Consider the following 14,605-nt stretch of genomic DNA (forward strand, 5'->3'; position numbering starts at 1 on the left):
ATATTGTGGAATATTCTCTAGTTGTGCTTAATCAGAAAATGTGTTGTATTGGGTTGTTCTCCCAGGGAAGCCATTTAGCCTAATGGCCCATTGAAAGGCGATGGGTAGCTGAATAATTGGGACAGTGATGGCAATGCTTTAGTTTTGGCTAATGCCACCAGGTTAAGTGATGTGTAGCCAGTTGTTTAATGAGTAAAAAGTCTAGTATTTTAAATTGAGCCATATTTTGTTAGATCAGTGTAGGAAGTTGAAGGCTCACTATCTCTGTTGAGTTTTATATGCATTTGTTGAACTTCGTGTAAGATTCTTTGGAATATACTGGCTGTGCACAATCCTTTTCTGTCTTGTCAAATGTACATTTGTAGCGATGCATCTTACTAGTAGTTAATTCCACCAGAATTTTGGTGGCCTGCAGTTTATGTCTCCTAGTTTGTACCGTCTGTTGTGTGACTTATCCTGTTGTTTATTAAAATATTTATAGGCAGTTATTTACCCAAGTTTCAAGTCTATATATAGATTAAGACTATACAATACAGTGCAGTTGTTGTTTGAAAAAAGAACAGGCTAAAACAGCAATGAATTCCCGAAGGACAACTAAAACGAAAAGGCTTTCTTTCATTTGTTTGCTAATGCTTATCAAAGTAGGAGTTCTTCGAACGTAGCATTAGGGCTGCTACAAAAAAGTCCCTGTGCTTGGTAGAGGCTAATAGAGCTTTCCCATTAAATGAATTTCGCAGCAGGGCCTTTTGAGATGATTAAGTCCTGAGGGCTTGACATAATCAGGAATGTTCAGGACTGGAATCAGCACTTTGAGTTAAGCCCAGAAATAAACTGTCAACCAGTGCAGGTGCTTCAGAAACAGATGAGGATATATGGAAACAACAGTCTCAAGCTCTTATCCAGTAGACTGCCACATTCTGCACTCCCTGAAGTTTTATAATTATCTTCAACAGCAGCTCCACATAGTGTGCATTACAATAGTCTGATCTAGAAGTCACCAAGGCATGAATAGCAGTTGTCAGGTTTCCACATTCCAGCACTGAGTATAGCTATAACATTAGCAAAAAATCCAGAAGCAGTAACCCCAAGTTGTGAACTTGGTCCTTACACAGCAGCCACTGATTTCCCCATAACAATTAATTCTGTTTTATCTAGGTTTACGTTAAGTTCATTTGCCTTTATCCAGTGCCCCACTGATTTCAGGCAAGCATTTAAGGCTTTCATTGCTTCACCTGGGTTGAATGAAAAGGAAAAGTAGAGATGGGCGACATCAGCATACCAAACTCCATAACACCAGATAACTGGTCCAGCAGTTTCATGTAGATTTTCTGTTTTCTGCTTCTATTCAGCTTTAAGGCGGCAACTTTAACCAATAATCCATTAGATTACTTAGATTTAATTGCCAAACCCTGCCTTTGTATTCTCTCATCCTATTTTCTTCTGTATGGAATTTGACAAGGAGATAGTAGTTAGTTAGGTGGCCGTGATTCTGTCACATCTAGTTAGAAGAAACTAAAGCATCTAATTATTTTTGAAGATTCCTTTATACTGTGAGTGAATCTTCTCCTTATAGTAGAACTCTATGATCAACACATTTGTTTAGTTCTAATAGGTAAAAAAAAGGTAAAGGTATAGGACCCCTGGACGGTTAGGTCCAGTCAAAGGCGACTGTGGGGTTGCGGCACTCATCTTGCTTCAGGCTGAGGGAGCCAGCGTTTGTCCACAGACAGCTTTCCGGGACACGTGGCCAGCATGACTAAACTGCTTCCCTAGGGCCACTACCAAACTGTCACTATTTTCAAGTTATGATTCAACTGTATACCAGCAATTTTAGGTTGCTGGCTAGATGGGTGTCTTCTTCCTCTCTCTACTTCATGTGCACCCTTCTTGAAGTTGCCTGCTTGGTGGAAGAGGACGACCAAATAGATTTGGGGTTCTTGTGCACCAAACCTGTTTCAAAAGCAAAACTTCACACACACACGTACCGCCCACCTATTTTGTTGTGGTAAGAAAAGTGACAGGAAATTAACTGGAACGGGTAGAATAATGGTGGTGTTGGGTAACAGCTTATTACTTCCATGCAAAGCAAACAAACAAAAGCAACTCAGAATGCCAGTGTATAACCCTGAAGCAAATTTTGTGTAAAGAAATCACAATGAATAGTGAAAAAACAGGTGGTCTGGAAGAGCTATAGATTGGTGATGCTTCCTTCTTTAAAATGGAAACATTTAACAGTTGTGAGTTTTTCCAAGTTACGATGACAATTAGACATGTTAATTGCACATATTGACAGTTGAAGTTGTAAGTGCCCTTTGTGTTGCATCTCCTGTTGTTCTGAGGCCTACCTAATAACTCCAGTGGCATTTATATTATAAAACTCTGATAATGACTGAAAAAATTGCTAGCCTGAAGACAGTAGTGAAAGTAGACATTCAAGTTTGTGTGCTCTCTTTTACTTGCTTGTTTTATTTCAAGAGTTTGTATGCCACTGAATTAAAGCAGACGCTAAGCAGTGAACTTTTTAATGAAAAGTTGTGTTTATGTGCAGCTCTAAGCATCTTTCTTCTTCACCTTCTAGGGAACTAGAGGGCTTAACGCATCTGCTGCTTCTTGCTCCTGCTCTGAAAACAATCCCTCCTTATATTTGCTAGTAGAGCTCAACCTTGCATCCCACTCCATCATGTTGATTCTCATTTGGCTTCATGGTAAGCTTGTATTTGCTCTATGTATCGCTGTAAGGTAAAGTCCTCATAGGCTTAGCATACCCCCGATAATAACATTGAGCACTGAAATCAATATACTTCATGCCCATCCAAAATTGTTCAATCATGTCCCAGTTCCCATTGTAGGAAAAGGGTGGGCGTACTGAATTAGCATTGAAGTTGAGCTTCTGCATAATTTTTTATACAAATAAAATATGAACTAAAATATGTGACAGAATTAAATCCATCAGATCTAATAAAAGAAATAGAGGGAAGCAAAGAAAGCTTGGACCTTAAATCCCATTAACCAGGCCAGAGAGAAAATGTGTTAAAAGGGAGCTGCACTGTATCTTTTCGCATTGTCTGTTGGAATAATCTTTTTCACCCTTTAAGTGGAGTGTTTAAAAATCCTGGTATTTCTGAAACAAAAAGAATACACAGCCACTGAGCTAGCTGGTTTTTATACCTTTTCTGAGTATTGTCCTTCAGTACAATACAGAGCCATTTCTTTGTTCTCAGAAGCAAGCAGTTAAATTGTATGTAAATGTATGCAAATTAGATGCTGTCTAATAAAGAGAGTCATTAGATGGAAAAATATTTAGTTTGGCAAAAGAAGAGAAAAGAGGGGAAAAGAAAGCAGGTGTATTTTGGAAGAGATAAATGTACGATTGCTAAAAGCCCTCTAACTTCGGATGAGGATTTCTAAAAAAGGCTATTTAAATTTCTTGTAGGAGGTTTATTCCTTTGTTCTTCCATTTTCTGTGTGTGTCGAAAATTATACATACATAGTTGTAATATAAATGTGACATTTATGTAAAATTCAGTATATATCTTGAACAGGCTATGCCCTATTTGTGCATCCACAAAAATAGATATGTTTGCATAAACCTATATACTTGAGGGTCTGTATAAAAGAGAAGATAGCAGCAATGAAATAAACCATTCTATTAATGTATGTTAAAAGTACCTAGATGCTTTTGCAACCATTTCGCCCATTAAGTCATCTTACTAGGATTAGAGGTGTGATACTGTATTTCTGTTGTTCAAGCTACACAGAGCATATTGCTGGACTCAGAGTTACCAAAACTAACACAAGGGATCTCCATTTGGTGCTAAAGCTGACCCTGTATCAAAGTAGCAGCAACCATTAGTGCTGGTTTTCTAGTAAAGGGAGCTGGCATTAGCTCCCTGCATGAGATTTTAAGCCTTGCATCACAGGCCCACACTTCTTAACATGAGTACATCCTTACACCAGCTAGGAGCTATAGCAAAAAAAAAAAAAAACAATTCTTCCTCTTTGGCAAAAAATATATATGTGGCATTATCCAGTTGTACCCTATCTGAATTACACAGGTCCCTAGCTCTGTGAGGTTATCGGGATTCGGAGTTGGGTGCTACCAATATGAGGATAATCCTCAGTTCTATTTCTTCCTGTCATCAGAGTGAGACGAGGCCATGCAAGTTCTGCACTGTTGTCTGATCACTGTAATGAGGGCAAATAAATTGAAACTGAATTCCTATAAGATGGGCACGCCACAGCTGGGTGGTTCCTGGATCTGAGACTTAGGTGAGCAGCTCTGATCGTGATGGAGTTGCAGTCCCCTTGTCTCTTTGATTTCAGCGGAGACCCAAGTGTCTGCAAGGGGCAGAGTGCCTTTTCACTTCCTCAACTTGTTTGCTAGTTAAGCCAGCCTGAACAGGATAATCCATTCTGTGTTAAGTTCCCATTTGGATTACTGTAATGCAGTCTAGAAGGGCTGTTCTGGAAGACAACTTGGAAAGTGCAGCCTATGTAAAATGCAGAAGCTTGACTTTTAAGTGGAATCGCTAGTCAAACCTATATTATACATTATACATGTTCTGCGCTGACTGCCCACATGGTTCTGGTCCAAGTTCAAGGTTTTACAGAAGACTTATAAAGCCTCCAAACAACTTGAGGCCTAAATACTTGGAAGAATGCCCCTCTCAGTATAAATATAGTCTTTCTAAGAGTTAAGATTGGCTGAGAGGTCCAACTTAGTGTCCTGGCAGTGGGTGCACTATATTTGGTGGTGATGTATGAGCAAGACTTCTCCATGGTGGCACTCTAGCTTTCAAACGCCCTGCTTCTTGAAATTCAGCTAGCATTGTTGCTTTTGTTATTTCATTGCCGCTCAAAACACCACTTTTTATGCATGTTTAGGAAGTTAACAGTAATATTTGCTCATGGCTATGAATGTTATTTTAATGAAATTGTTGTTCCTCGCCCTGAGAAATTTGGATCAAAGGTGGAATGTAAATAGTCTCAATAAATGCTACTTGTTACAACGTAAGCCCCACCTCACCATGGAATAGGAATATCACAATAGGAATGGCAAGTTCACATTTCCTTCACACAGATGGGAAGAGATGTTGCTTTTACCTGCCTTGTATTTTTAATTTTTTTTTAAACTTAATGCTCCTTTATGCTCCTTGCTTTTACAGCAGCAAGCCTATGATTTCCTGCACCACAACCATTTACACTCCTCACCCCTGGAAATCTGGTTAGCTGCTATGTAGCCATAGGGGTGTGTGTGTGTGTGTGTGTGTGCGTGCGTGCGTGTGTGTGTGCGTGCGTGCGTGCAAAAGAGAGGGATATTAGGGATGGAACAAAAGAGAGGTAGCAGGACAAGGGGATACCTGCACCGGAGCCGCAGCAATGAAACTATTGGCTACTGAATTGCCTCCGCTTGTTCTGCCTCTTGGAGACCCAGCTAACGCAACACAGTGTCCAAAAGAGAAGGAAACGTGACTATAATGCGATCATGTGATGCCAGTGTTTACATCCTCTCAGCTGTTTCCGCTCCCCTCTCCCTGCACCTCACCTCTCCTCTCACAGTCACACAGTCAGGATCAGTGACCCTCTTTACCCATCCACAAAATTCCTTGTTGAGGTTTTTTACCGCTGCGTTGCTTCCCTCCCCCCCCCCCCACTCTCCAGCCAAGGGACGTAACCTCTTGTCACTTCCACTGGCATCGGGGCGCAGCCTCCCCCGGAATTAAAAAAAAAAAACTGAAAAAAACAACAGAAAACTAGAAGAAACCCCAGGTTGCCATACGTCCTGGAAATCCCTGACATCTTTTAATATTCAAATTTCCCCTCCAGACGCCATTTTAGGCGTCCAATTTCCTGGCATGTCTGGAATTTTCCAGATGTATGGCAAGCCTAGGAAAGATCAGCCTGCAAGTCCAGTATTCTGAACTTCTCATCAGCTTCAAACTCTGGAGCGATTGTAGCTCAGCGGCCGAGGATATACTTTGCATGCAGAAAGTCTCACGTCCAATCCCTCGCATCTCTAATTAAAAAGAAGAAGAACACTAAATATATTTACATTCAATTCTGGCAACAGCTTTCTTATTATGGGCTAGATGGAGAATTTGTCTAGATATAAACTTCTTTTATTTTTGTTTCTTCTCTGATTTCTTAGGCAACAAAAAAGTCGTTCTTAAATAGCTCCAGAGAATACCAAAAACCAGACTGACTATTCTCTGTTAGTTCACAGAAAGTTTTAAGCATCAGACTTTGAATTCTGCCTAGTTTTATCACATCCTCTTCCAGCTCAGCGATTCTTCCACTCATTTCCATATGAGCTTGTCTACCTAAATTGACCCTTGCATTGTTTGAGAATAGATTGGATTAAGCTTTCACCCAAGGCACCTTTTTGTTTCTGTGTGTGTGTGTTGAAGTTATATATTAAAAACTGTTTTCAATCAGATGTGTGAGTTTTCTGTTAACTGTTAACTTGTTGCCATGGCAGTACTGGAGCAATGTATGCACGTAGACATATATGTGTTTAAAATACACGTATATTAAATTAGTGTTTTAAAAATATTTACATATATAGCTTAGGAATTGGCATCATTCCCAGAATTACTGGAACTACCTTCCCCAGGAACATTTGGACTTGAATAATCTCCTTAGCAGCACCTCCCCCTACTCCTGAAGCATAACAGTTTGTAGAAATGGCGCTTCAGTTAGTACTTGACTTCTTATCTTGCAGGGACTGAGTTCTTTGGAACTGCAATATATGTTTTAGCTTTGTGCTTTAAAATGTCCTTTGCTAATGGTTTCTCCTTGAGGTATTCAAAAATGTGAACCCCCAGCTGCAGAAGATGTGTTTTTGAAGGATCAATAATGCTGTTGTCCACCTAGTCAGATTTCCGTCTCTTTAAATATTATTTTGAGGTTTAGATAAACTACAGAACTCTGGATAGTTCCAGATAATGTTAAACCATTCCAAGCATATTTCTAAGATATTGCCACAAATGTTGACATCTGAAATCCAGTATGGTAGGCAACTGTGAGAAAATTGAATTTTGCAGTAGTGCCAGAAAGTTGGTCTGTTTGTCTTATAAGTTCTTTTTCCAGAATCCAGAATGATCAGTGACATCCAGGTTCCCAAGATGGCTTTGTCTTCAAAGTAAAAGCAACTTCAGATGTTATACCAGTGAAGAGTGAGTAGGAAGCACAAGCATCTCGTGCTTCTTATTCCTTCACATTGTTGCAGTCTTCTGCATCACTCAGAGTGAAGACATATGCAAGTTCCTACGGGGCAGATGGAAAGGATTTATTTCACATGTTGAAGAAAAGGAAGCATGAAGCCACTTCCAGCAGAGTGTTCCAATTTTCTCTGTGTGCTCAGGATGTGAATTTGGTAACTTGCACATTCACAAGATTAGTGATGGCAAGCAATAAGACAACTGAGAACTAGTCTCCCAACAGTTCATATTAAATTATCAGTTCTAGAATTTACTATTTTCTGGGTGACCACCAATTTATTGGAACTGTTTCCAGTGTATATAGTGTTTCGAGATGTGTACTTCCTAAAATAGGTTTTAAAGAATAAAAGATTCTACACTAAACTAATCCTGGTGCTAGCAAATTGGCTGTCGGACTAGCAGCTTTTGATATTACCTAGTTATTGTTGTTGTTGCCGTTATTTCTTTTTAATTATGCAAAGTGCTAATCAGTTTGATTATGCACAGTGCTAATCAGGTTAATTATGCAAAGTGCTAATCAGTTGTTCTCTAAGCACATGGGGAGTGCAGAGGTGCTGATGGTGAATAGTGCTGCTACATGGGGGTAGTCACGGCAGTCGTTTTCTATTAAGAAAGAGGAGCAAGTGAGATGGCACAGAGAATTTTACCTCTTAAAATTATTTTTAAAAATGAAGACAGCTGTAGGGACAGGAATTCCACAACAGTGGTACATTTGACCTAAAATGCTGTTTTTCTCTCCAAATAACATGGTCAGAATTGAATGGGCCGATGATATATAAAATTTTTATTAATTTTCAAGAAAATTAATAGCTAGGATCCATCACAGAGTTAAGCATGCATAAGACCACTGATATAGCATACTTATCAATGTAGGAGTGTGGCCACTGTGGACTGTGTGTTTACTACAAGTAGGGCAGTTTTTCTTATAATCATATTGGTGATAGATGCTTCGTGGTGCAATACAGTGGTACCTTGGTTTACAACCATAATCTGTTCCGGAGATCCGTTTATAAACCAAAACAGGTTGTAACCCAAGGCGCGCTTTTGACAATGGGGCCTCCAAAAAAAATTTGTTTGTAATCCAAAAAAAATGGGTTGCAATCCAAAAAAGTTTGCAAACTGGGACACGCACTTCTGGGTTTGACGTGTTTGTAATCCAAAACGTAAACAAACCAGGCTGTTTGCAAACCAAGGTACCACTGTACTGAGGTATGGGCAGATGATAAAAAGTAACGATAGGAAGTAAAATGATTTCATCCTGCTAGTTCATTATTACACACACACACATATATATACATACATACACACACACACACACACACACACACACACATATATATATATATATATATATATATACACAGTTATTGAGAAGAATTGTTTTTTTAACTAAGGAAAGCGAGCTGAAGGGATATTGGAAATGGGGCAAGTTCTAACAGAGTAGGAGGACCACTAACAGAACAACACTTATGGTTCTGGAGGTCCCTTCTCTCACACACCCTTCTGTAGGCATACATCTCTCACTGGTGTTGTTGCACTGGTAGTGGGGGCTGAAATGGGGCATTCCCAGGGCATATCAGGGACAGCCAAGGATCCAGTAGATCCTGAATCCCCTGACATATCCCAAGACTAGGCCCTTTTCCAACCCTCTGATTGAACAACCTCTCACGGTAAGGAAAAGCTTCCACCTCCTACCCTGATTGTAGCAAGCTAGCTATTTATGAAGTGGTTGTACTTCTGCTGCAGAATCTTCCCACCCCACAAAAAAAAAGGATTGTTCTGTAAATCTTAATAAAGATTGCCATTGGTCCCCATTTTTAAGTGAATTCTGCACTTTGCTCTTTCAATTATGTAATGATTTTATGTTTTAAAAAAACACCCTTTGATCTTCGGATGAAGGGTTGTATAAACATTTTAACAACGGCAGCAGCACATTTCAACAACAACAACAATGCCACATTAAATATTGGGTATTTGAAAAACTCTGAAATAGAATAAGTGGTGGTCACGCGTGTTTGAGGTACCATCTTGATGAGAAGCACCCAAACAGACCTACCTAGATTTAATAAAATGCTAAGAATATCCCCTTCAAAAATTGGACCTTGTAAAAGTGCCTCAATTTTAGGATATATATTAACATGATATTATGGGTTATTATTATTTTTTACAAGATGCACTATTTATTTTTAAATTAAAATGCTGATTAACACGTACCGTTGCAAACATATGAAAAGAGAGTTTGGAATATAATAGGTATATCAATAATTCTAGTTAGTCCCTCACTACAGTTAATATGAAAGAGACACTGGCATTCCATACTTTTTAGATTTTTCACTGCCAATACGAAAAAGCTGATATGACTGATATTAAATGGTTTCCATACTAATTTATGGACCTTTAGACCAGTGGTATAAACTTAGGTACAATTTAAACATTCTGATTTTAGGATCTAAAGAATTGGGTACTGGATTAGTTGACACAGGCCTGGATGCAGAAGATGGGAAAGGGCACCTAAGTCTCATTGGAATCTGCAGTTTTTCACGGGGTTTTGCATCGATTTCAGTGGTTGAAGCTGCTCTCTAGCTTGCAAATGATATGTGCTGCACTATGTTGTGTTTTGTGTTGATACTGGAAGCTTAGCTCTTTGACAGAGTTAATTACTATTTTGTCATGTTGTCATGTTTGTTCTCAATAAACGATTATACTTTTTGAAAAGAAGTTAAACAAGAAAACACATAGAACCTGGTCGAAATAAATAAAAAATAATTTAAAAAAAATTCTCCAGTAAGTAGCACCTTAGAGACTAACTAAGTTTGTTCTGGGTATAAGCTTTCGTGTGCATGCACACTTCTTCAGATATCTGAAGAAGATATTCGTCTGAAGAAGTGTTCCTGCACATGAATGCTTATACCCAGAACAAACTTAGTTGGTTTCTAAGGTGCTATTGGACAATTTTTAAATTTTTATTTATTTATTTTGACTGTGTCAGACCAATACAGCTACCTACCTGAATACAACCTGGTGTCACTGTATACACTGCATGCAGTTTGGGCATCTCGGTGTATATGCCGAAACCACTTTCTTACATGCAGTGTACAACCTCATATGCAGGTTACATATGATAGGCTAGCGCGTGGGCTTTTAGCTATGCAATAAAGCTTCCCTGCCCTCTCCTCTCTAAACCCCCCATAAATCAGCTCTGGAGGGTTGGGGAAACCCACTGGAACATATTTAGGGGTTGCACAGATAGAGGTTATAAGTTGTTTAAAATTGTTCTTAATATGGTGTTTTAATCCTGTAACCCACACCAGGACCTTAGAATGAAGGGCAGGTAATAAATACTATAAACAAAAAATAAAGTCTTTTCCTGTGGGCCTGCCAGCTTTTCTTTTAACACCAGTGATATAAATTTGGGATATTTTTTTTTAAGAATGTAAGAAGCATTCTGCTTAAGCAAATAAAAGACCTATCTGACATAAAGTTCTGCTTCCCATAGTGTCCAGCTAGATGCTTCTGGGAAACCAGAAGTACGAAATGAGCTTCCCAGCTACAAAGATATATTCTGAACTTGAGCTATTTCTTCATTACTTTTTGAAGAAATTGTAAAATTCTTTTACTACCTAGTGTACTGCATACAAAGGTAAATGTAGACTTTTATTACAGTATGATCAACTACATCCAGTTTTTTTATTATACCTCCTCTTACAATGCAACTTAGAGTGCATTCCTATGGAAGGAGTATCTCAATTCTACCTACTGTCTCAACACCAATTATTCAACTAAATTGGTTCCATACTTAACACAAATGTATTTTTCAGTGCTGTTACTTAAAATGAAGAAAGAACACATTTTGGATCCTCGTGTACATAATAAGCAACGAAATACGCCTATTTTCTACTAAGCCAAGAAGTCTGCATTTGCAAGGTATACTTCGTTCTGTATAACTCATCCATGCTAAGGAATTTTTGTTCATTTAAAAATATTTTATTACATAAACATTACCAAAACAATTGGTTTTTCCCTTCCCACCTTCTCCTCCAGAAGACTAATGTGTCAAATTTTCCCATAAATCTATATGCGTAGTTGGTGGGCGCCAGTCATCAGGGTAATCAGTGCAGCATCAGGACAGACTTGTGGGCTGGGGAGGGGGAGTTGCTGTAGTCTGTAGAGATTCCGTCTCAGTCTCCAGGCTCTCTGTACAGAAGTGGGAGGGGGGATCTAGAGCGTTCATACCTGGTATTGGGCAATCCAGACAGATTAGGGCAGGCATCCCCAACCTGCGGCCCTCCAGATGTTTTGGTCTACAAATCCTATGATCCCTAGCTAATAGGACCAGTGGTCAGGGATGATGGGAATTGTAGTCCAAAACATCTGGAGGGCCGAAAGCTGGGGATACCTGGATTAGGAATTCTGCTGGTTTACCATCTGACATAGCTGGTCATGGAAGTGATGGCGATGACTCCCAGACTGCTGGTTTTGGGGGACTCCAGCATTTATACTGAGGCGAATGGCTCTGGAGTGGCTTAGGACTTCATGGCTGCTATGATGACCATGGGGCTGTAGCAACATATCAGTGGTCCAATGCATATGGCAGGCCACACTCTGGAACTTGTTTTCTCAACTGGGCAGGAAGGTTGACTTGAAAGTGGGGGATATTGACACCAGCCCTTTGTCATCGTTAGATAATTTTCTGTTGAGATTAGGCTTTCAACACCTTTTCCCTTCTGCAGATCCATTAGGATCCATTAGGATGGTCCACCCTTGGATACTGATGAATTCAGTGGGGAGTTTTCTGGCTGATATGACTGGTGCTCTTGTCAAAATTCTGGCTCTGGAAGCTCTGGAACATCTGAATGGCTCAGGCCATTGACATGATCACCCCTGAGCACCATCTCCTGCTTTGTGGGAGTTTCTCTCCCTGGTATACTCCAGAGCTTAGTGCTAGGAAACAGGCTGGGAGATGGCTCAAACATGGCCTTAGTCACTCTGTATGATATACATATATTAGTAATTGATGACACTATGTACACACTGTTTGGGGGGGAGCATTAAGTTGAAGTAAGGAATTTAATTCATCCTTATAAAAAAATTAAATGGCATTGCTTGGTCGATAAAAATAGTGAACCTTAAATTTTGGTCCTTAAAACTGCTTTAAAAGAACAGGAAATGAAATTCCATACCTGTTCTGAATGAATTCTCTCATGATTTTTAGCATTATGCGATCTATTGATTACACATTGCAGTTGCTTTAGTATAGGAACATTCTGATGGACAATGAACTAAGAATTTACTGGTTCAGTGGGCTAGAGATAGGAAAAGCTAGCGGCTCTTCAAGGCAAAGTCAGATTGGTCAGGAAGCAGTAGGTTTTGGTTCAGTGCTGTCTTTGAATTCCATATTTTACATATCTGAAATGTTTAACCTTCCATTAGATTTACAGGTATATGGGTTCCCACGAAGCACTGGAGGTCTAGCTGCCACTTCCCTCTTTGGGTCTTTGATATGATATATCTACACATTTACAAAATAAGTAGAGAAGAAGAAAAATGGAAATTCTTATTTTCTTTGAAGCTACTGGAATCCATTCATAGATTCAGAATCAACAGGTGTAACAGGACATGTTTAAGAGATTGCCCCTAACTATGATAATGGGGCATGCTGGGTCACTTCTGAGTTAAATTAGGCTTATGGGCTTTTAGATAAGGGAAGTTTTTGAAAATTGTTGTGAAGTTCCCCAGTGAATTTACATAGCCATTTTAAATCACTCTATAAAATGGTAATACCTTTAGTTTTTCTCTGGCACAAGACAAGACAAGACAAGAAGTTTTGTTTGTTATATTTTCAGTAACTCAATGAACTTGCCATTTTGACCAGGTGGCTTGCTTTTAGAGAAAAACAAGTTTAAAGCCCACTTAGTCTCACTGAACTGGTTGTACAGTTCTCTGGGTCCTAGTCATAATATTTCCTTGATTCTGTTATATTGTGGCAACATGTGAACATAGAACATAGAGGTATCTCTTTCTTGGACATGCTGATTGTTAGAGTTTTCATTAATGGCTACTAGTGGGCTATCAGGGTAATCTTGAAAACCAGCATGGAAGGAATCCAACATTCTCGCTCGCTTAAACATGAGAGTCAGCTATAAAAATGTTTTGCTCACACTGTGTCAGCTAGCTTTTAGAAACAAAGCAAAACCAGGAAATTTGATTTTGGCTAGAGAAAAGAATTCTAGGATTTTGGAGCTAACTGATGGCAGAAACCATCTTGGGTTCAGATGTGCTGCTGTTGATTTTTTACTGATGTGTCTTTGGAACTAGTGTTACCTGCTTCTGTGCCTGCCCAATTTAACTGCATATTTGCAAACAAAACTGCTTAGTCTAATTTGTATATTTGCAAACAAAACTGCTCAGTATAATGATACATTTGCTAACAAAGGGTTATTACAAAACATTGCAAGTGTCCAATTCACTCCCTCCAAAGAAAACACTTTGTGAAACTCTCTGGACACTTCCCATTGTTTGGGGAAGTGGGGAGTGCAAAACAAAACATATAATTGGCATATGAACAATTAAATATTCCTGAAATACAATCCCATTGGTGTTGTATTTCATAAGGCTGCTCTTTAGGTCCAGATGTAGTGTTGAGGAGAGTTTACTTACATTATGAAAATAACTAACAGTTCTTTGTCCAAAGACCTTCTAAAAACTGGTTAGTAACAGTATGATCATTCACTAAACATTTTATTTAGCACTTTTTATCATTAAACATGCATTTTACGCATGGATTAAATTAAGGTATATTATTCTTTGTTTTAAATAGGAGCTTGTATTCTCTTTCTTGAGTTACTGCATTTTTCAAAAAGTGCACAAATACAATATTCTACTGTTGACAGATTATTTTAAGGGTGTTTTTTTTAAAGAAAGGAATACTTTATAAATTCTTCATAAAAATGGTTGAAAGAGACACAACATCTGATGGCTTGGGACAGAGCTTTCCAAACTGTGTGTCATGGCACATTAGTGTGTTGGCTGCAGTGTGTAGGTTTGTCATGTGAATGCCTCCCACGCTTCTCCTGGGGCTGGAAAGGGGTTAGTTTAACTTCCGGTTTGCTAGTAAAACTGAATTGCTGTTTCACAAAATGATGCAAAACTGAATTACTGTGTTGCGAAATGAGGCATGTCTAAAAGTGTGTCACCAACATGAAAAGTTTGGAAAGCTCTGGCTTAGGACAATACTAAATGTTATGATAAACTTGGTGCTCCAGTTCAGAATGGTAGTCCCTCATCATCTTCCCTTTTATCTTCTTGCAAATTTTAAAACTGCTTGCCTTTTCTTCTTATAAGTGTTAAGCTTCTATCTCTGCCAGTAGCAATAATATGGAACAGGA

At 38.9% G+C, this 14,605-nt stretch overlaps 1 protein-coding gene across 17 annotated transcripts in view; it reads left to right on the forward strand.

The window, feature by feature from the left end:
- Positions 1 to 14,605, forward strand: part of ZBTB20 (zinc finger and BTB domain containing 20) — a 622,933-nt gene that overhangs the window by 243,175 nt on the left and 365,153 nt on the right. For 12 of the 17 annotated variants that reach the window (XM_081004319.1, XM_081004316.1, XM_081004318.1 and 9 more), the window contains one exon: positions 2,579 to 2,705. The exons of 4 other annotated variants lie outside the window; for them this stretch is intronic. The gene's annotated coding sequence lies outside the window, so the exon portion shown is untranslated. Of the gene's footprint in view, positions 1 to 2,578; positions 2,706 to 11,038; positions 11,145 to 14,605 lie in introns of all 17 variants that reach the window. One more of the 17 variants, XM_081004314.1, reaches the window with a different exon arrangement.

This window comes from Podarcis pityusensis (assembly GCF_964106645.2).
Source record: "Podarcis pityusensis genome assembly, chromosome: 4".
Lineage (NCBI taxonomy): Eukaryota > Metazoa > Chordata > Lepidosauria > Squamata > Lacertidae > Podarcis > Podarcis pityusensis.